This window comes from Pteropus alecto, unplaced genomic scaffold (genome assembly GCF_000325575.1).
Source record: "Pteropus alecto unplaced genomic scaffold, ASM32557v1 scaffold98, whole genome shotgun sequence".
NCBI classification, from domain to species: Eukaryota; Metazoa; Chordata; class Mammalia; order Chiroptera; family Pteropodidae; genus Pteropus; species Pteropus alecto.
The window spans coordinates 16,989,282-17,012,763 of NW_006443570.1; the positions used below are offsets into that span (position 1 = coordinate 16,989,282).

General features: G+C 43.5%; 1 protein-coding gene and 1 pseudogene across 1 annotated transcript in view; both read left to right on the top strand.

Annotated features, from left to right (window-relative positions):
* The window catches only part of ASIC2 (acid sensing ion channel subunit 2), a 950,209-nt gene that overhangs the window by 585,463 nt on the left and 341,264 nt on the right, over positions 1 to 23,482 (top strand). The window lies entirely within an intron of this gene.
* Positions 9,989 to 10,107, top strand: LOC112473332 (annotated as a pseudogene).

Consider the following 23,482-nt stretch of genomic DNA (forward strand, 5'->3'; position numbering starts at 1 on the left):
GCTCGGGGGGAAAGGTGGAGATGATTTCATTCCCCCAAGGCATATCCTGTGGGAAAGATTGTTGCAGAACCAGCAGCAACAAACAGAATAAAATTGTCATTTATACAGATAAGCCACCCATATTTTACAGAGCAGGAAACTGAGGCACAGAAGAAGAGAAAGGACTTGTCCAAAGCCATATTGTAACTGGTGCAATTCTGAGGAAGTCGTTTAAGTATTCTGAGCCTTACTGCTGCCCTTGTATGAGTAAAACCTGTCCTGCTTAGTTTTCCACACAGCAGCCACACACCTACCACTGTCATCTTGGAGGATTGAACTGCTGCATGTGCTGTTCTAGGTGTGAACAGGGGCATAATCATGTATGCCAACATTAGGTCATCTGGTCAACTCCAGGAGAGGCATTGGTTTTCCATTTAGCTGCTGCAGCCACAGTTTGCTGGACTTTAGGTAACTACAGTCGAGATAAGGAAATAGGTCTCCCCAATAATGAGGCAAGGGTTAAATAAGGCAGATCTACCGTAGGGTGCTATACTCCAAAGAAGAAGGAGCAAAAGGCCAAGTAGGACTATAAAGAGGAATAAGTAGGATTGCGATGATAGTAAATTGAAGGCTATCATCATGATTATTATTATGACTATTCACATGTTGCCCTTATGATATGTCCATGAAATATATATGATTTACGTGATTTTACAGATGAGAAAGGGAAGCTGAGAAAAATTAATTACGCTCTGAAGTTGTCCAGTCACTAGTGGACCAGGATCCAGTCCCAACTCTATCTGATTCCAGGGCTTATCTTCTTTCCACCATATTAGTATTTTTTCAACTCTAGCTGCACATTAGAAATCCCCAGTGAGCATTTTAAACATACAAAGGCCCAGGCCTTACTGTAGACCAATTAAATCACAATCTCTTAAGGTCAAGTCCTAGAATTAGTAGTTTTGTAATGAATCCGATATGTAGCCATGATTGATAGCACCCTGTAGAATAGCACCATGCTAGTGAGAGCCCCTACCAGTGTGATATCAGAAGTGTGACTCACTCTCAGTGCAGCTAAAATTATCCTACATGACTGTGGCCGGTTTCTGCGTGGTGGCTAGGGCTAAGCACCACTCTGATGACATCTGCACCCTCCTGCCTGTAGTCTCAATTCCTACCACCATCCCAAAAGGTCATCACCCAAGCCAACCAACTGACCAGTCTGCTAATATTGACAGCCTTTAACAGCAGGCTGATATTACCCTTGTAGGTTGAGTTTCTCAGGAAGTAAATTCTGGGATGGAGATTAGCATGCAGGAAGTTTATTAGGGCATGCCCTGGAGACCAACACCTATGGAAGGGAAAGGAAGGTCAGGTCCTTCAGTGCTGAAGGGGCATCTGGGTGGCATGTCACAGCATCCACATTAGCTTTTAGCAGTGGGATGGATTTGTGTGGGAGCTGAAGAAGGATCCTCCTCTCTAGCTCTCCAGAGAGTTAGAATGACTCTAGCGGAGTCTAGCATGGAGCTGCCTTGAAAAAAGTTTTTATTTACCTCACTGTACAATAGCGTTACAACCCTCCTGCCCCTCTGGGAGTTCACTCAGTTTTCCTCGGGGGCTCAGCGTGAGGAGTTTGGCAACAGTGTGAGGAGTTTGGCAAAATAGCACTCCCAGTGACCTTCAGCAAAAGTCTGTATCAGGCTGGCACGGTGACTCTCTCTCTCCCAGGGTAGCTCTGGGCGGGAGGAGAGGGGGGTTACAGGAGCCATTTTTCCCCCTTCTCTCCACCCAGATTTACTATGTCTAGGAGTCTGCAACCAGTTTCCAACATGTTGTCATCGCTTCCCCCTCAGTAACCAAGATAGAAGTTTCCTGTTCTTGCAAGGTTCACAGGGAAATGGGGCAGGTGGGGGCGAGGGGGCGAGAAAAAATGGATACTTGCAATGAAATTGCCCTATTGCCATTGAAATGGCATGCATATGGAGACAGCTGCTGTGTCAGGGGAGAAGTGATTTATCTCTATCTGGAGACAGGGCAGATATGATGGGGAAGAGCATTTCATGGGGATGACTCTGCAAAGGGCGAGGCCCCAAACCTGCAGAGTGTTAGTAAGCACTGTGAGCTCCTCAAGCTTTACCTGGGTGTTGCAGGTGTGGGTTAGGGGACTCGGGAGAGAAGATTGGAAAGACAGGCAAGGGCAAAAAATGGAAGTCCCTATGGGCATGCCAAGGAATTTGGACTTTGCCCTGAAGGTAAGTAAAGGCTCCCCACTGAAAAGCTTTCTTTAGCATGGGTTGTCACATTTTTTTAAATATATGACATAATAAAGAAGAGTCTCTGTCCTGTTGTCACTAATCCATCTTCCTCCACTCCCCAGCCTCACTTTTGCCTTCCGCTGCTCTGATTTCTCTTTGTCTATCTTAAATTGGGTATAAATAAATAAACCCACTTTGCTCCACCAATCCCTCTCCAACATTGATGGTTGTCGGGTCTTCTTCACTGATTCGCAGGCACGTAGACTGTCATGCTGGAAGAGTCCTGGGAAATCATCTGCTAACCTTCGTCCTCCAGTCCCACTTTAAGGAGAAAGGCTCTGACTCTTTAAGAGCAGAAATGACTTGCCCAAGTGCACACACACCACCAAGGACATGGTGGGACTAGCATGTTTTTCTTTTCCACATATCAGGTCAACTCATTCTGTTCCTGTTCCAGGAAGAAAGGTCAATCTTGAACAAAACTGTGCAGTTGGGAATTTTGTCTTCCAAGCCCTCTCCCTAAAATCTCTTCTGACTCTGCCTTTTCCTCACTGTTGAGATCCTTTCATATACTCCTCAGCACAGAGAACCTTTCTAGAACTCTACCCACCTCTGCTCTTTTTGAAAAAAGTCTCTGCTTTTCTTTATAACCTCTCATTCCATCAAAATTACGTGGTTCCATCTTCTTTATTATATTAGTGATTTCCGAGGAAAAGTAGAAATTTCGCTAAACTAAGAACTAGAAGATAATGTCCCAAATCTGCCACTTCTTCTGACATTGTGCAAACACCTTAATTTCCTCATGAGTAGTCGAGGTCCATTTTAAATCTCTTTAATTTCCTTTTACCTCTGATATTCTGGGATTCTAATTTATCCAGTGGCATGCTGGAGCCGGCTCTTTCAGGTTTAAGAGAATCCATTAAGTGTGTTGCTCCCCAACTCCTGTTCTGTACTGGTAGCTTGAAATCAGCCATGATGGGAGCATTTACATCATGGAAATTGACAAATGCTAAAATCCAGTCCTTTTTTGTGAAGAGGAGCTGGTTTATTAGCACCCCTACTGAATAATGAATCCATCCCCTCATATCTCAATCAAAAGCAAGTGTCTGCATTCTCACAAAGACTCTTGAAAGCAAACAATACCTTAACCCAAAAGAAAGTATTTCTGATAGTACAGCAAGCAGAGCAGGAGGTGTACTTAAGGTGACACAGTATGGTTTTTCGTTGCCCATTTCATATCTTTGGTTCATGTTCTCTCCACCTGGAATTCAGTACCCCATGCATTCATCTTCAGGTCTCATAATTCCACTATCAATACTTTACCAGCCAGTTATATAAAATCTCTAGTTTCCTAGTTAAGATTAAATTTTCCCTCCAACTTGTAGAATAACTACATGAACACATTTTTCTCCCCACCTGTACAGTAGGTTCCCTGAAAGCATAAACTGTATCTCTTTTATTTCCTCCCCCAATTGGGATAGCACAGTATCCTGCAAACAATGAGTGTTCGATAAATATCTGAGTCATGAGAAGCACAGGATTTGGCAGATGTGCAGAAGACATATGCTTCCTTTTTATTATAAACTATTTTTCTTGGAAATAGAAGATAAGCTTATGATAATGAACTTAAATGATGCAAAACTGTATAGAAAGAAAAGCAGTCCTCCCCCCCTTCCTATTCATTATTCTCTCACCACCACTCCCAACCAAAAGTAAGTATATTTCCAGTTTTTTTTTTATCCTTCCAGAAATAATCTACACATACACAAGCACATATGCCTGTGAAGAGACTTTTTATTTTGCACAAATGGAAGCACACTGTTCTGTAAGGTTTCTTTCTTAATGTATCTCAAACACAGTTCCATCTCAGCAGAACTAGATCAACCTCATTCTTCTTCAAGGCTGTGTGCTAGTCCATCATATAGATGCCTGCTGATGGCTAGGTCTTGGATATTTCCAAGAATGTGGCAATATATCCACATACATACATCTTTGCCCACATATACAAATATATCAGTAGGAAAACAAAACCTAAAAATAGAATTTGACTCAAAGTGCAGGCATGTTTTTAACTTTGATAGTTATTGCTACATTTTCTTCTAAATGCATAGAACCTTGAATGCTGTTCTCTCTCTAAGTCTTTATCTACTTCTTCATTTTTACCCATTGCTCACTTCCACCTTTTCTGGCATTAGAAACTGCTGTCATTATTTTAACCATCATTCCACCAAGTAACCAGAAGGTGACAGAGCCAACCAGCTTTGTGCTACCACAGCACAAATCACTCATCCCTCCAGTGAGCAAGTGCCTCACCTCAGCAGGCGAACCTGTTGACATTATTTCTTTGAGCACACCCAATTCAGTCTTTCTGAGCTGCTTTCCATCATTGCTCATAGATTAATAACCAAGATAGGGAGGAGACTCAGCACAGTTACCACTCATCTTAGCCACTCCCTCCAGGGCAAGGAGGAGAGAGACCAATGGCTGCAAGCAGTGCTTCCCCAATTCTCTTGCAGGCAAGGCACCGGCCCCCTCTGTCTCTGATGTCTCTTCCTTTTTTACATCTTTATTTTCTAAGGTAGGTGCTCGGTTTAGTTCTAGATGTCACATTTCAAGAGCCAGGAATTCCTGAATCCTACCCTCCTGACATCCCTCTGCACTGTGGGGTGTCAAACTAGAGAGTTACTCCCAAAGAAGAAGAATAGCAAGATAAACAAGGAACATTGTTTTCAGAGCTGGGAGAGTTCCCAGTTCCCCTGACATAGGACTTCTCTAGTTAGTCATGCCTAAGTGTTCTCTCTCATTCTCATTCTCTCTCTCTCTCACGCACGCGCGCGCACACACACACACACACACACACACACATTCGTGCCAGTAATTTTTATTCTAAAATGGCTGAGTCAGCAAAGTAGGCATGACCTGGCTGTAGGCACAGAAGAGGTAGACCAGAGGAACATGGTTGAGCCTGCTCAGAGAAGTCTAGCCCTGCCTGTTCTCTTTACTGCCTAGTGGCTGGACTGCCAAGGGGAGACCACACAATAGTGTGAACTCTTCATCCACAGTGGCCCTATCCTCTAGTCAAACATGGCCCAGTGAGTATTCTGGACTCTGAACTGTCAACTCTCCCTTCTTGGGTGTAAGTTAGAAAGGGAATAAGCAGAGGGAGAGAAATGTTGGCATGGACATGGGCGGGCCCCATTCTCAGCAACCATCATGGTGAAGGAATTTGAAAGTGTATCTTTTGAGGTCAATGCTCCTGATTTCACTAGACTTACTTATCTCTGTGTACCCCATGCCTAGCATGAAAGATCTCACTGAGGACACTTAGCCTGGAGGAGAGAAGCCTCAAAGAGGACAGGTTACTTTCTCTGCAGAAGGCCATTAAGGAGAAGAGGGAATGGATGGATTCTGTGAGTTTCTAAGGCTAATTTTGACCAAGTGAATAGAAGCAACAGAGAGACAGATGTCCATTGAACATATGCAATCCTTTCAACAGGCAGATTATTTCAAATAGGGAATCATCTGCCTTGGGAAGTCATGATTTCCCCATCACTGGAAGCATTCAAATATAGGGGGAAATGTTCTGGCAGGGATTCAAAGACTAGAGGTTTGAGTTGAGTGAATTTTGAGATTTCACAACCCTTGAGAATTAAAGATTAAATGTCCCTTCCAGCCTAGAAAATCATGTTGTATGCCATCAAACACCCTACCTTTTTAGCACCCTACTCAAGCCTGAGTGTGTTCGAGGTCTATCTGTGGCAGCTAGAGTAATTGCATGGTCCAATAGGGAGCTATTCTCCATCCAAGGAATATTCATTCTCCAAATAGAGACCTGAAATATTTTTTTTCTCTTTCTTTCCTCCCTTTGGCAAAGCAGAACCGGAGTTGAGCCATTAAGCTGCCTGCTCATTTAGAAGCTTGCTCATTGTCTAGCACAGGCAAGGATACAGCTGTGGTGTATTGGTTAGATCACAAATAAATATTTTATCTCCGGCCTCAGCAGAGGTGGAGAAATGGGCCTTTCAGAGATGAGTGGACTGTGGTGTTTGCTATTGGCAGTGCCGACTATTTAGAGGAGAAGAGGGGCCTGTCATTCACTTGAATCATCAATCCTGAAGCCCGAACCACTCCGAACCCAGGTCCCCTAGAGTCAGAATTTGACAAATGACAAAATAAACTCAGCACGCGCAGATGAATGAGGGGGCCCCCAGCTATTAAAAAGCCATTGCCATCTTCCCGCAACCGCACAGCCGCGCTATCCTCAGCTGCCTGTGTGGGCAAAACCCCCAGCGGGACACACTGACAGGCACCTGCAGTAATTACCAGCTCCTCCCAGGCACCAAAGTCTGGCTTAGTTCCCAACTCCCATCACCCCATGGGAGGCTGTCCTCTAGGAGTCACAAGACCCTCAAAAATTAAAACAGAATAATCAAACAGCAAAGAAGAAAGCCCATGGGAGAAGGTGGAAAAGACTGGCCATGCTGAGCTAGTTATTCACTGACAAGAACTCTGGAGTGCAAATGGGAAAAAGAATAAGTGAGCATGTCCACCGCTATAATGAATGGTCCAGGCTTCATCTATTTGTTCAGTGAGAGGACAACGAGAAAATTAGTGAATCGTGCTTCTGTGAAGACTTCGAAGTCCTGCCTTGCTTTTGGCCTCATAAAATAGGTATGAGTTACCTCTGGAACAACAACATCTCAAAATGCAGGCATAAGTTGGACCAGGGAGCTGGGCTCAACGGCAAATGCAAGGCCAAAGGCATCCGGTCCAGAAATGAACAGTGAGCCTGGAGGTTCTGCCGGATGGAAATGCATGGACTGCTCCCTGCTCTGCTCATTAGCTAGAATTGGACTTAGTCACTGTGGATATAATTTTCCTTATCTAATGTAGCTTACTCCACAGGGCCCACACAGATTCCAGCTGGAACGGGAAGGAGCACAGTCTTTAAATATCATGGACTTTTGGTCAACTCCCTAAATGATGTTCAAACTCAGTGTCGTGGACACAAAATGTGATCAGAATCCTTTCTCTTTTACCCACTTCTCTCTCTCTGATCTACTATTCTTTACTTAAGTATCTCTCTGTCTCTCCCTCTTTCTCTGTCTCTTGATCCCTGTCTCCGTATTTCCCTCTGGAATGTAATAGGAAGCGTCCCTAAGGGGAGAGTGGGGCCGTATAGGACATCAGTTCCTACCACATTGATTGGCTGCTGTAGACATGAGGTCAGTGGACAATGAGAGGGACTGGGTGATCTTCTACTGAATGAATCCTCTCTCTCTATCTGTGTGTATATATGTGTGTGTGTGCCTTTCTCTCTCTCTCTCTCTCTCTCTCTCTCTCTCTCTCTCTCTCTCCCTCTCTCACTCTTTCAGAAGAAAAAAAAGATACAAGGACCTTCAAATGAAAGTTATGGAAGGCTATTCCATTTTCTACTCCAAGCCTGTTTTGTTTTAGCTGAGCCCCAGAGAGGATAAGTGACTAAAGTCACAGAATAAATCAGTGCAGTTAAAGGAAAAGCTGAAATTTAACCCCAAGTCCCCAGCGGGTGATCTAAACGCCTTCCATGAGCTGTGGGGGGGATGCTGGGAGCACAAATCAGAATATCCCACCAACGTGCCAAGAGGGCATCAGATCTCAATGTAGCCTGGTTGGGAAACTACATGTCCTGATTGAAAGGATGGAGAAGGAGAAAGACGGACAGTCAAGAAAGTCCAGAGGAGACAAAGAAACGCTTTGGAACCTGTTCGATGTCACTGCATATCCAGGAATATTATAAGATGTCATTTTGAGGGGAGAGTAGGGCCGTATAGGACATCAGTGACAGAACCAAATTAAAATTTAAAAGAGAAATGTGTTTGGCATTTCTGGTGTAAATGGACCTTGTTAAGGACCCAGGATTGTTCTCTCAGGTGTCCTGGGAAGATCCTGGAGTGCCTGCCCTCAGATCCTCAATGGCCTCAGGGCATGTGAGCCCCAGGGGCAACTGAGAAAGAGAAGAGCCCCACAAGGCAGACTCACCCTCCCCAGTGAGGTCCCAGATGAGCTGAGGTGTGAGCATGAAGGAATAATCCCAGCTGAGGGCCTGCTCGACGTCATCCTGCCCAGGACTCCATGCCTCCTCCTCTTCTTCTCCCCTTCCTCCTCCTGCCCATGGGCATTGTCAGCCACTCAACCTAGAAAATCACACCCTTCCTCATCCCTCACATCCAAACTGTCCTTGTGTCCTCTCTTCTCTACCCACTAGATTGTCACAGGACTGATCCCTCCAGTCTCCTGGCCACTACTGATGGTTTAACCTTTTCAACTCCCTCCTCTGCCTCGGACATGGCCCCACAACTAGCTCCCTTTCTTGCATCTTTCTACCTCCAGTGTCCTCATTCTAGAAGTATCTGTTGTGTGTACCTTCCACATGCAGAGTCTCAGGCTGGGTGTTGGAGAACTGAGCAGGGGCAGGACTAGGATGGGTGAGTGACATGTCCTGGGATCAAGATTTTGGAGACAGTCCTATTACACAAGCTCAAGGTCAGCCAGAGAGTGAAGGCCTCCTTAAGTGATACTGCACCTTCGTCCTCCCCCTTAAACCAAGAGTGAATAAGATGGAGTGGGTTCTGCCTCTGTAGAGCTTACCTGCTAGGGAGAGATGGACAAGAATCAAATGATCAAAATAAACGGGGCCAAGGCTGAGAAGGAATGGGCCAGGCTGTGTACAGCAGGTGGGGCCTGAACCAGTTTGAGAATGGGGGGAATGAAAGGCTTTGCTGAGGAATGACATTTGGGCTAAGAGCTGAAGACTGAGTGAGATATAAGGAAGCTGGGAGGGGTGGGTCAAGGACTGAGGGCAGAAGGCATAGCAGGCAAAATCTGCAGCAGAAGGGAGTAGATATGTATGAAGAACCAAACCAAGGGAGTGAGTTTGGCACAAGATGAAGTTAGAGAGGTGAAATAGGGCCAGGCAAGGCTTTAGCTGACTAAGAAGTAATACAGAGTCCAACGCGGAGGCTATCAGAGCAGTCCTAGTGAGAAATGGCTTGAGGGTGGAGGATTGCGGGGTGGCATTCCCACCAGAGTGGCAGCTATGGATGAGGAGATATGTGGGTAGGTTGGAGAGATACTGAAAGGGTAAAACTGAGTGGATTCATGCTGCAATTAGGACCAAATTGGGGACATTTAAGAAGGCATGTTGATTGATCCATGGTTACTCATTGGCACTAATGGCTTTAATCAAGGGAGCAGATCTCAATAAAAACAAATGATTAGTCTTTATAATAGAAGTGTCAATGGGCCTTTAATGAAAAAATTTACTAATTCCTCTTCCTATTGAAGCATTCAGTCTTGGGTGAGAACATTTGGGATCTTAACCCTGAGTCAGAGCTCCTGCTTTGGGGGCTATGTCCCACTTCGCTTGACTTTGAGAACCTCAGAAACACAGAACATCAGGGGACAGCATGACACTCCCTAATTGCATGCCTCCTATGTTCTCTTCTCTGGAGAACCCTGCCCATGAATCCCAACCTCAGAAGCCAAGTGCCTTCAAGAAGCACCGCACAGGGAACAAGTAAGAAAAGAGCAACTTGCCCATAGCATCTTATCTGATACTATGCTGAAGGCAGCAGATGTGTAGGGGCTCTTTATCCACTTCCTTCACCTCTAGTAGCTTTTGGCTGCCTCATCGTCCCCTGGTCCCTCTCACAGCCTCAATTCTTGGCCTAGTGCCAGCTGCCTAGAACCCATTTTTTAAATCCAAATGTATAGTCTCCAGCCATGCTACCCTGAACAAATCCGATCCTGTCTGATCTCAGAAGCTAAGCAGGGTCGGGCCTGGTTAGTATTTGGATGGGAGACCACCTAGGAAGACCAGGTGCTGTTGGCGTAAAAAATAAACAAGGGATTGTAAGCTGACAAGGTCCTTGCAATCTGTGAGGTCAACCAAGGATTGCTTTGCCTAAAAAACAAACAAACAAACAAATAAATAGATCCAAATTTATGATTCCTTTCAACTTTCTGGATTTGGACCTATCACAGGATACCACCTTCTCTCCATCTTTGCGTTACTCCCCTCACGCTCCCAGAAGCAGCAAAGATGATCTAGGCGGCCTACACTAACCACCCCATTCCCAGAGATATGGCCCATACCCAGCCCTGAGACCACAGGAAAGAGAACCTTTGCTCCACCTAATGGATATTTCATAGCTTATCCTTATTGAGATTTTAATTCTGACTCTACCTCTTCCTCACTGTCTGACCTTGGGCAAATGATCTGACCTCCCTGTAAAGAAAGATTAATGTTGACCTCGAAGACCATTGTAGTAGAGAAGTGCTTAGCACAGTGCCTGGCCCATAGAGGCTCTCAATAAGGGAGTGCTCCCCTTTTCCTTCCTCTCTGCAGTTACCATGAGCCACAGTATGGGAGATCAGGATCATCATTACTGGCACCCAGGCTGTCAACAGCATGCCAAGACCCACAAAGGCTGTGGGGTCTGTGTTGCCACACAGTTGTGTGGGGCCGGACAGCCAAGCATGAACTCCTGCTCATTTCTTTTCAGCCTGGGAGAAAGCAATAGGACCATGGAGGGCTGAAAAGTGGCCCCACCAAGGCTTGGGCTGACCGAATCAAAAATGACAAGCCTGTTGAGACATCCACCCCAGAGCTTCATTTTATTACTATTTGGCTCCAATCAAGTACAAAAATATTCTCCTTCTGGTTAACCTGCATGGCTTCTATGCAGCACAATTTGCTATTATGTCAGAATTTCAAATGCACATATCCTTTGACCTAGCAATTCTGCTTCTAGTGATATAGCCTAAAGAATTGGGAGAAATGTGTATACCAGGATATTTATGGCCTTATTGTCTATACTAGCATAAGGCTGGAAACAATCTAGATGAGGGACTGAATAAATAAATTATGACATAGTTGTATAATGGAATATTATATAACCATAAAAAATAAAGGCATCTTTAAAAAAAGGAAGAAGCAGGAGAAGCCAGTGCCTGAATGCAGCTTAGGGTTTTATTTGTATTTTATTGAACTTCAAATCAAGTCATGGCACACACAGGTCTGCTCAAGCCTTAACCAAAGCACCTTAGACAGTAACTCATGATTTTGATCTCCTTTCTATACCTCATCCCAGAGTTGGTGAAGTGGTTTCACTTGTATCTCATTTGACCTACACAGCGACACTGTAGTTAAAGTGGACATCGTTAGCCCGTTTCTCAGGTAAGGAAACTGAGGCTCACAGCAGTCAAGAGACTTGCTCAAAATCATACAATGAGTCTATGGGAAAGCCAGTCCTCAAATCTAGGGCAATAAATGCCAAGGCCCCTTTTCTCCTTCTCTCCTTCTCTTCGTCCTTCTCCTTCTTTACTCTTTTTCTTCCTGATGCCTCCTTGGTTCATAAACTACTGACTCAGAATGAAACTAGTGTGCCTGCTGGCTCTGTGAGCCCTCCAGAGCAAATAGATGCATGGGTTAGCTCCAGATCTAGAAGAACCCAGAATACCTTCCTCTCCTTTCCTGTCAGCTCCTCCCCCTCCAAAATCAGAAGGATCACTTGGCCAGTGAGGAAGACCTTTGAAAACTCTCATCCAATTACCATTATAATTAACATCAGATTGACATAATGACAGACCAGCTCTGGAAGTCTGGCCCAGCTGCACTGATATTCATTTGGGGACTCACAATTAGAGAAGCTCTTTTTAACCACCTCAAAGTTTTTCTGATCATTTGAGGACAAATGATAACAATCATACAATCCAAACTAAAAACAATAGGGTGGAAAATTGCTATTCTAATGAAGATTCTGAGCGGGATTGCTGTGAAGGCCTCACAGGATAGCCCAGGCCATACTGGCCACCTTGGAGAAAGAACCTATGTTTATTGTGGTCTGTAGAGTCAACTTGATTGTGATCATTCATGTATCATTCATTCTTTCACTCATTTTTCGCATATGCTTTCACTTATTCTAATGTTACTCATACTTCCATTTTCTTATGCATTTATTGACATCATTCATTTATTCACTCTTCTATTCTTTCATTTATTCACTCTTCTATTCTTTCATTTATTCACACACCCATTCATTCGACAAATATTTTATGAACATTTCTGTGCCAGACAGTTTCTATAAGAATCTGCTGTCATCCACTTCAATCCTAGATATCACTGGCTGGATACAAAGGAAACTCCTGCACTTGCAGTGTTTACAAAATGATCCTCAGCCCAAGAAGTACCACAAAGGAAAAAGTACTGACTGAACACCTTTACCTGTTCCACAAAAATGATACAGTAATGTATCAGGCATGGAGCAAGGGAGGGATGTCCAGAGGGCAACCCACTCAGGGAAATGTCTTGACAAAGACAAGGGTCTAAGATTGGCAAAAGGGAGTGATCAATGGAGGAAAGAATGGACATGAAATTCTTGTGATGAAAAACAAACACAGACCACAGCCTGATCTGATGGGGATGTGCCAGGAGGCTAGAGGTGAGTAGGAGGCACGGGGAAGGGCTGGTGCTTCCTTAGGGGTCTTGAGTCCCAGTTGAGTGTGTTCCTCAAAAACAGTAGTTTTAAACACTAACCTGCAGAAGCTAACTTAGATTGTTGACGTTTTTCTCAACTCAGAGATGCAAACAGTAAGCTAAAGAATAGGGTTCTCTCAATTAACATTTTCCTTCTCTCATATGTCTCTAAATCATTAGTGTCTCTTATTCATCTAGACCAGGGTCTAGTATGAGAGAATATTCAGTCGAGCACAAAATTATGTACTCATTGTTTTGAGTTGCATAGTCCGAAGCTCTGTGGTTTCTGGGCACTGTAGCCCTTCATCACGTTTGCTTGTAGTTGCTGTATAGGGCAATCTCGTAAGAAATGTCTAGAGCAGCCAGTCTCAGAATACCAGGGCTAAATTCCTCATTACTGACTGTCTCAGGAGGGTACAGTTCCTCAAGTCTGCCTGTGAGAGCCTCCACATCATCATCTTTGAAGCAGACCCGGAAGTTGGTCATTTGCCAATGTCTGTCCATCATCAGTGGTTGTGAACTGTTATGTCCAAGTCATTGTGACTACACAGAACAGATGGGGCTCTGCTAAGTGGTGCTAGAGTAAACTGCCCTGAGCTGTTTGGATGGGTGCAGGCCGGGCTGAACTGGATGAACTAGGTAGATTTAGACAAGTGGAAACTGGACTGATTTGAATGGAGCCAAAGAGTGCTAAAATAGAACAAGCTTGGCCAGAAGGTCACCTACACTGGGCTGGGATCCGGGAGGATCTGTTGTTCATAAAACCCAACTCAATTACATCCCTAAGGTTCATCAGCTGAGGCTCTATGGCCTGTACCCCTTCCCCCAGGCATAAAGCAAATAGTCCAGCTCCCTCTGCCACTTCCTCCTCAAAATTCATCTTTCATTAGAGCTTTAGAAAATGCTGCCGCCTGCTGAAAACTTTCATCTTCTAGTCATGATTTCATTTGAACTGGATGAGTTAATTCGTGGGGAGATCGGGGTATAGGAGAATGGGAGTACATGACCATGGCTGAGAGGTTGACGCTGACTTTGAGCATCTCTACAACTTTTCCCCAGTTATGCCCAAACTCCTGACATTAATTTTAGTGTTAGTGTTAGGGTGAGGGCTAGCCTTGGAGTTTACTCAAACAAGGTGTTAAATTCTATCCCTGGTTTCTCCCAAATGAGGGGAAGATAGTGGTCCACATAGGGCAGCTGGCTCCTTGGAGATCACTTCAGTTTCTGTGTTGATACCTGACTGCAGACACATCTCATTTTGCTTCAGGAACCCATGCCCTGAATGTTAGTGTTGATGGCTTATGGAATTCAGGACTAGTACTTTCCATACACACTGTCTTCCCCGGGCTCACTGATCATTGTCGGGCATTTTTCCTGTCCTCTCTCATCTCTCGCTCTCTTTGTTCACTCCTCCCTGACTTGTGTGGCTTTTTCACTCTGCCGCCTTCCCCCTGGGACATCAAGGAGGCATTACTGATTGTTCTGCAAAACTGGAGTTGGTGCTCTGTAGTTTCTGGACACTTCTCCCAGCTCCTGCTAGCCACCCATCCATCCATCCATCCATCCACCCAACCGTTCATCCATCCATCCATCCATCCATCCATCCATCCATCCATCCATCCATCCATCCATCCATCCATCCATCTATCCATTCATTTGTCTGTTTATTTATTGCCAATTTTCAGCCAGGGTATGGAAAATAAAGGAATTGTTACACTGAGGTTTACTTATTGCCAATTTTCACCCAGGGTATGGAAAATAAAGGAATTGTTACACTGAGGAAGAATGGAGAAAGAGAAGGTGGTTATTGTAATTGTGCGTTGTCAGACATCTAATAAGCACTAACCAATTTTTGTAATTGAGTGTTCTCTTATACCATTATCTTACAAATGGTTTGTTCCTGTAAGTTAATGTTTATCCCATGTTTGAAAGACAAGCAAACTGAGACTCACATAGCTAAGAAGTACCATGGCCATATTCAAACTCTGATCTGGCTTTTCTTTATATTGCACTGAAATATCCTGTCCTCCCCAACACCTGTGGCCACAACCCAGAGATGGGTCCAGATCTTCTTGTTTCCTGGTGTTCCTGCCACTGCATCACATTGCCATGACATTTGTTAGGGAATGAAAATTAGTCAAAACAGAAAAGGGAAGCTACAAATGAAACAAAGGTTGGTTATTGAATTAAGCTGTTTTCTCTTTTTTTTTTAACATAACTCAGTCAAATTGATTTATGTGCAGTGGTCCACGCAGTGCCTTCTGCATGTTAAACTCTGCCCAGGATCTGAGCAAGAAAGGAAGCTCATGGTAAGCTATTCCTGAGGCTGCCAGTGCACATGCTATTGTTCTTATAAAGAGTGAAAGTCACAGAACTTGAACTGGTGAGATCTGGCTTTGGCCCTAATTGCCATCCCACCTTAACGGGAAGGGCTTGGAACTGATGTCATCATGCCGACATCAGATGCCATTAGGGACCTTCTGATGAACCAAGTTGCCAGCCAGCACCTTCCTTGCCCTACCCTGATATTTGATTTAATACCTAAGTTGACCTGGCTGTGGACTGTAGGTCTACCAGGCCACCATGGCTACCAGGCTAAACCGATCCCAGCTTGGCTCCCGGAAGTCTTTGGACTTGATTAGCTTGCAGGTCCTGATGATTTTGCATTAAATCCATTTAGAATATATCATTTATCTGATCTAATTTTCCTGGCCTGCAATTCAAATTGTTCTCTGATCAGATTGTTTCATTACTAACTTTATTGGATTAATTTTTGACTAATATTCCTGGAACCTGATAGGACTTTTCCTTTTTTCCTCATCACTTAAAAAAAATATAAAGTTGAGAATTTTAGGAGAATCGGGCCTATGCTTGCCCAGAATAGTGCATCATGGGAGTATCACCAGGCTATTTCTAGGGATGAGAAGAAAATATAATACTCGGAGAGGGTCTTAAATGATCAATGGCTATTAGCCAAATAAATCAAGGATGTTACACAGTTAATAATAACAGCTGGTTGTCGTTATTTGAGTGCCTGCTAGCTCTAGCACAGCTCTTAGAGATTCAGCATAAAATAGCAATTATTAGAACAGCTACTGGAATCAAATTGTCTGTGTTCAAATCCCAGCTCAGCCACTTATTACTGAGTGACCTTGGGCACTAAATTACTAGCCTTTCTCTAAGCTGACTTCCTCATGGAACTCTTAGTCCAGTGTCTAGCACATAGCAAGTACTCAGTGTCAGCTATCGTTATTATTACCTGTTTTCTTCCCATCTGCTACAGTAGGTATTGTTATTTACATTATACAAGTGAGAAAACTAAGACTCAGAGAAATTAGCTAACTGGATCACATGGCTAGGAAATGGCAGAGCAGGAAAGCCAGTTTTCCCCGACCTTGAACCCAGCTCTGTCATGGTCAAAACCCAGGGTTCTTTCGATGACTCTTCACTTTCTCTTTTACCTTCTCTGTCTGAGAGTGTTTACAGGCCAAAATATTAGTCTATTTTCACTTTCGACATTTCAGCATCTCATGAAAATAGTTTTGTGAGCAGCCCTTTGATCTTTCAGAATTCTGTAGGCTCTCATTATACTTGTAAATTATTTAGGGGTAGAAACATACATTCTACATCTTTTTTAAATTCAAAAGTTTTAGCGCAGTGCCCTTCCCATAACAGGAGTCAGAAAATAATTTAGCAAATGCTTGCATAGAGTTTACTATGTGTCAGCCACAGTCCTAAGTGTTTTACAAATATCTGCACATGGAATCCTCACAACTCTCCAAGGAGGCTACTGGTATTATAGCAAAGGAAACTGAAGCATAGGAAGGTTAAGAACTTGAACAGGGACACACAGCTAACAAGAGATAGAATCAGAATTTGAAGTCTGTAGTGTGCTATGTTCTGTGTTTGATAAAACAAAAGAAAGAACAGTCAGAATCTGACCTGGTGGAAAATTCAGTCTTGTACAGATAAGACTTGGCCCAGACACTATTATTTATAATTTATGTCCCACCCACATTACACTGTTAACAGATTGCCTTTAAAGAGATAAAAATATACATCAGACTGCATCATAACGGTCCCATCTCACCAATTCTGTGGGCCATACACAAGCTCACTCCACTTATGGAATGCCCTTCCACCTGGAAAATTCCCAATTACCTATCAAGCTTTCTCTACTTGTACCAATTGTACCCATGAGATTTTAATTCCCAGGGGTGACTGAGTGATAACACAGAGAGACCGATGCCTTTGAAAGACGACTTTTATTACTTACATTTTCCAAGAAGAGGGGACATGCCATGCCAGGCAGGACCACATGGGAAAGCACCTGGTTTTCTCAGGAGGCAGAAGGTAGTGAAGAGAAAGCATGGCCCAGAGCTTGGCTTGTGCTGTCTGTAGGAAAAGCCAGGCAGGGAAAACAGCTTAGGACTGGCAAGTCTGAATAATGTTGGTGGTCTCTAGTTGTCTGCACCTGGCCCCAGAGCGATTTAGAGCAGAGGAAGGAGTATTGCTTCTTGAAATGTAAGAGCCCGATAGAGGAAGTGGTACAGAGTTTGGGCTGCGGCTTGGTTACTTTAGATGAAAGGTGTGCTCCTGAGCCCTTTGTCATTACTAAGAATTAATTAGCCCTAGGATGGACAGTCTCTCCCCAAGTCAATAAGGTCATAAAAACCAGAGCATCAAGAATACAGGAAGTAAAAAAAATACAGTTAATATACTACCCTATAGAGCGTCCTCCATTTCTCTATTTCTATGGTCTCCTCATTCCTCTACTCTCATAGTATCTGGACCAGGGCCCTATTCTATTCACAATTATTAACATATCTGCCTCTGTGAAGGCAAAGATCATGTCTTATCCATCATTCCAATCCCAGTGTCTAGCATGGTCCCTGATACATGCTATAGGCTTAAGAAACATTTGATGACTGAATGAATGTAAGAGAGAGAGACCTGAAATGGACCAGAAAACAGGAAACAGTTGTATCAGAGATGATGTCATACCTGTTTCTACTCAGAATGTCCTGGCAATGACGACAAAACAGAATAAAAAGAGAAAGAAGGAGAAGGAGGAGCAAGAAGACCCATATGGGTCCAGTTGCTCCCACCGCCTATCAAACAAGTCATTCAAGTTTTTAGGATAGAAACTTTTTTCTTGGTATTAACTTCTCTGAGGGGTACTCACTAAATTGGGTCTCACAGGAAGACCATTGAGTCGTAATATATAGACAATATATTGGCCAGAAATACCTATATAGTCTTCATGTGGTCATTTTACTCCTTGAGCTTCGATGAAATGGAAAGATTATTATTGTAACAGCTGCAAAAACATGTCCATGTCTAGGCAAATAAAGTATAAACATCCTGCTCTCTGGGGATCTCACAGGATGTCCACAGCCCAGAATGGTGTGTGGCTAACACAATGCATATGTTGTTTCTCTTAAATGTCACCCAGCATGCATTTGACAGAAGCTGAAGAGCTGTCAGGTCAAGACTGAGCCTTAGACAAGGTTTTGTAGTACACTTGATTAGAAATAGAGCTATCTGCCTCAGATGTTGCCCCTGTGTCCTGGAGGTGGACAGCCTTTGAGAGCTTAAACACAGATTAGTCTGGAGCCCCTGGGTTTACCGTCTACCTCTGCTCTTGTCCTGAAAGTGTTGTCTGAATTCTTGCTCTCAGTGTTGTCTTCTTTTTCTTTCTTTTTACTTTTTTGGGTGGTAAAGGATAGCTTTATTGAGATATAATTTACATACCACAAAATTCATGCATTTTAAGTGTACAATTCAATCATTTTTAGTAAATTTACAGAGTTGCACAACCATCACCACAATCTAATTTTAGAATATTGCCATCACCCCCAAAAGAAATCTCATTTCTGTATTTGTAGTTACTCCTAATTCCCATCTCTGGTTCCAGGCAACCACTAAACACCTTCATCTTTTACCCTATCACTTCGACCCTTTCATATCCAAATTGATAACTCAGGCTGTTGGGGTCTTTCAATCAATAACATCTTTTTGCTTTTTATGGAAGTCATTATAGAATTGAAATTTGTTTTCACTTAGTGAGTGACTTAGCGAAACTGTAGTTTAGCATTAAGCTGAAAAGCCAATAGTCAAAAATAACAAGGCCACAAATCTCTTCGTAAATTATTCACTGACGGAGGACACCGTCCCCCTGATAGCCCAGCTACAACCTCGTTATGAGGCTTGAGCAAGTCACTTCCTCTCTCTGGGGCTCAGCTTCTTCACCCAGATGATTGCCAAGGTTCTATCAGCTTTAAGTTTATAAAAATCTTTAATAGAAGAGAAAAGGCATACAAACAATGATGAAGGTTTTCTTTCTCAACACTTTCTTGTTCAAAGGTCAGGAAATTCCACACCAGCGTGAGTAATCATTTTCACCTCCCCAGGTGCTTGTGGCTAGTTCCTCCAGATGAGGCTTTTCACTGAAAAATAAAGTACTTTTTAAAACACTGTAGTTTCTTTTTTAAGACATTTTTTTTTTCTGTATGTGAGAGATAAGCAACCTTATTTTAACTAAAGCAGCATGTGGCAGCTACCCGTAAGTAAATTATCGTTGAATGCAAAGATAAGATCAATCCATCTAGACAGCTGACGGGGGGAGAGATGTGACCTTCTTAAATATAAATGAAAAAAATGATTCCTTCTGATTGGAGGAAAGGATCCTGGGGAGTGGAGGGGGGAAGCTGTATGCCTGTCTTCTTTCTATTCCAAATCATTACAGCCTATATATGAGCTTCTTAATATGATGAGACACTCGTATTCTGCTAAGGATGCTGAGACTGGTAACCAGAGAAGGTCTCATAGGCTCTCTCTGAGCTCATTCATGGTCATCGATGATGGGTTCTGCAGCCAGGTCCCAGGCTGGACCCCTGAGTCGATTTACTATCACAGGTAGAAGCAGCAGAACTGGAGGAGAATCTAAAGTAGAAGTGGAAATACTTTGACAATAGAAAGTTATGGTCAAAGCATATTTAAGGGTAAAGCGAGACCATAAAATGCAAGAAAAGACTGAGGCTAAAAATGAGTCTCTGTGTGGAGTTCATCGTGCAAGGCAGTTTCACAGATTTAACCTTCCACTGGCAGCTTTTCCAATGGACTTGGGGCTTGCAAGAAGCTACATCTAGAAGGAGACAAACATGAGAAAAAGTGCAAAGATCCTTCATCTAGAAGGAGACAAACAAGAGAAAAAGTGCAAAGATCCTCCAAGAGCATCCCTAGACAGCAGCTCTCTTGTCCCGTGGACTACTATGGCCCTGGAGAAAAATTAGAATCAAAGAAGAGAATCAATTCTCTCAGAATCTTCTGGGTCAGTCATGTCATTTGAAGATACCTGAAGCTCCCAGAAAGGTCACTCTCCAGGAGAGGGAGCTCCCATAACTTAATTTCCTTTTGTTACATTGTGAGCTTCATTTTCTCCTGCTTTCACCTCCCTTCTATCTCTTTCCCAGGCCTGCCAAGTCCTGTTTATTAAAAGTGTTGTGTCCAATTTACCCAGCTTTTAATTAAGCTGTCAAGTTGAAACGGGATTGTCTCCTGGGAAGCGAACAAAGATTTTACGGTCATTTAATTTTTGCTTAGGATTTAAAATCTTACTTCTGGCATGCTTAAAATTATTAATGAGATCCAGGAATTCTTGCCCATTCATGTGCATTATAAGACATAAATCATTAAGCTCAATTAGGGGCCAGGGAAACTTGTGAAGTTAGAGTTGGAGGTTGTGTTCGATCACATCTATTCAAAGCAGCCAAGCGATAGAGGTGTGACCATCGAGGGCTCTGTGGGGAACAGAGTTAGGGAGAAGGGCATGGAGACACAGGAAGGAACGGAAGGAGGGAACATTAGCATGGCTAAGGGGTCAAGGACTGGAATTCAGATAGAAGAGCAGGGAGGGAAGAAGGGGAGAAAGGAATTAGGGAGGTGGATTGCAAGAGGCAAGGTACACATTTGTAGTGCTCACCGGTAGTTCTGGTTCTCCTCTTCTTTCAAACACAAGAGAAAATTATAACTCCCTAACCCCATGAAGTTAGGCATGACTATGTAACTTCCTTTGGCCAGTTAAATAAAAGCAGAAGTGATGTGTGTCTCTTCTGTGGAAGCACTTAAGAGCTGGCGTGCAATTCCCCTTGTTTACTCATCTGTTAGTGTGTTGAAATGGGAACGTCATTTACATAGTTAACTCTCTGTCAGCCTGGGACCCTGAAGGACTAGGATGATCGGAACCCCCCAGTGACCTGCTTTAGATATGTAACGTGAATGAGAAATAAACTTGTGTTGATTTAGGCCACTGAGATTTTGGAAGTGTTTGTTACCTTCTCGTAACTCAATCATTGCAACTGATATAGGTGAGTTGAAAGCAGAGACACCAGTTTGTAACAGAGGGAGCCTGGTGGGGAGGCCAGGTAAGAACCAGAAAGAGGAAAGAAGAAGGACAAGTGAGAAGCGAGATCTGAACAACTTGAATCCTGAGCCGGTGGACAGCAGTTTGCATGGAATAGTCCTGTGGAAGGGCATCACGTGGAAATGAATCTTAAGTGTATGCTGCCTGCATGGTTCTAGGAAGATGTTAGGTCCTTCTTAGCTCTCAGTTTCTCCCCGAAAAGAGATCTCTGGCTCTGAGATCTTCTCATTATCAAGCATATCTTAGGAGGGGAGTAGAGTTGTACTCAATAGTCACAAACTCATCTACTCCAGCTAACTTTCACCCTTTACATTTCCCCTACTTTATATCTCTCTTTCCTCGATACCTTTCCTACTATCATCTAAGCTCACTTCCTCTTGCTTGTTCTTCCCAAGACCAGAAAACTAGTCCCAAGAATGTCCAAATGCTTCAAACTGTAGATCCTGAAAGACCAGAGGCTAGTTATTTCCTCCTAATGAAACCTTTGACAAAATTACTCAGGTACAGCAAGGAGCATGGCACTTGGCACACAAGGGCCTCGACATCTGTTAGCTTCTGCCCTCCCTCAGGAAGACACTTCTCAGGTCATTTCTGCATATCCTACTCCAGGGACTTCCTGTCAAATGGCTTAGCAGTTAGAGATGAAAAGAGAGAGAGTTTGGTAGAAAGACCAAACTCAGAAATTTGCAGCTTCTACCCAGACCAGCCTCTGCCTGATCAAGAGAGAAATTAACTGTGTTTAGTTTAGAACAGACTTCTTGCACAGACTGGGCAGACAGGTGTCTAATGTAACTTAGGTCTGTTTATTTTGTCCCCATCTTAGACAAATTTCTTGGGAAGTTAACCTGTGAGGAGATAGGGTCCCCAGCTTATCTGAAAAGGGCTCATTTTTCTATTACCCAAAGGGATGAGGTCTCAATGTTGGATGGGGCAGAGTAACAGCTACATTGAACCCAAGTCACTGTTTGGCATTGCTCACCACTGCTACATGCACGTACGTGTGCACACACATACACATATACACATGCACATATTTCAAGAGACCCTATTCCTGGACTTTCTTCTCATGGCTTTCTCCCAAACAGAAATGCCAGGAAGCTGGAAGCTGGGAAGAGGGTGCACATATCATGGGATGTAGAAGAAAGGGGTTATAAAAACGTGACCACACTGAGGACAGAAGTTGCTTCTCAATCACTGTGGGGTCTGGACACTGTGCCTATACGTGATGCCCAATGTGAACTGGGGCAGCAGGTTAGACTAAAATCAAGATGGGAGTACATTTTTTTGCCCTAACACTACCTAAGGATGGAGAGTGTGTTGAGCTGAATCAGGAGAGAGTGTAGAAGATGGAGATGGAGTGTGTAGGGGGCGTAATCACTCAGGAGTGTAAAGATAAGCCCTCTACCTCAATGCTACCCTCCCTTCACCCCAGTGTGCTTCTGGCTGACCCCAAGTTTGAGGGCCTTGGATGGGCAATTTCCTGAAGGCTGAGCAAATAGGCTGTCACAGATGTTTTTTCTAAAGTGTGCAGATTTCCAGTAGTGCCAGATTATCTGAAGAGGGGTTTATTAGGCAGATCTCAAGAGCAGAAGATGGAGAAGGACTTCATGAAAGACAGACCTTGGACCCAAAAAGCCATCAGGAACCACAATACTTATGACCCTACCTTGCTTCTCCTGGTCCCATCTCTCTTCTCCATCCATCTCTGTGTCTGCTTTACTTTCCTCTCTCCCTCCAACCTCCCTATCTCTCTTTCACTGGGTACATGGTAAAAAATGGCCACCCAAAGTGGCTTTCAAATCTTGGATTGCATTAACCTGCACTGACTCTTTTATTTATGCATTTATCTGCTCATCCACCAAATATTTATTGAACACTTACTATATTCTAGGCCTTGTTCTGGATGTTGGGGATACATTGGTGAACAAGATAGAAAAAGACTCCTAATGTCATGGAACTTACATTCTACTGTGGGAGGAGGAGATAAACAATGAACAATAAGAGTGATATACAAGTAACTTGCATGGTATATTAGAAGGTGATCAAACCAAGAAAAAACAAACATGTAGAGTAAGGTCAGCAGCCCAAGGAGAAGAGCAGACAGAGGCATCTCTTCGTGCCTTTTCCACAGCCAGCCCTGTTCCCACCATCATGGAAAACTTCCCAGCCTAAGATCTCTTTTTTCACTGTGATCTTCATTGAGAAGGTCATTACCTGACAAATATAAATTGCTATGACTCAAAAAAAAAAAAAAGTTATGATTAAAGAGAGATTTTAAAATAAGATACAGTAAATTAGTAAATT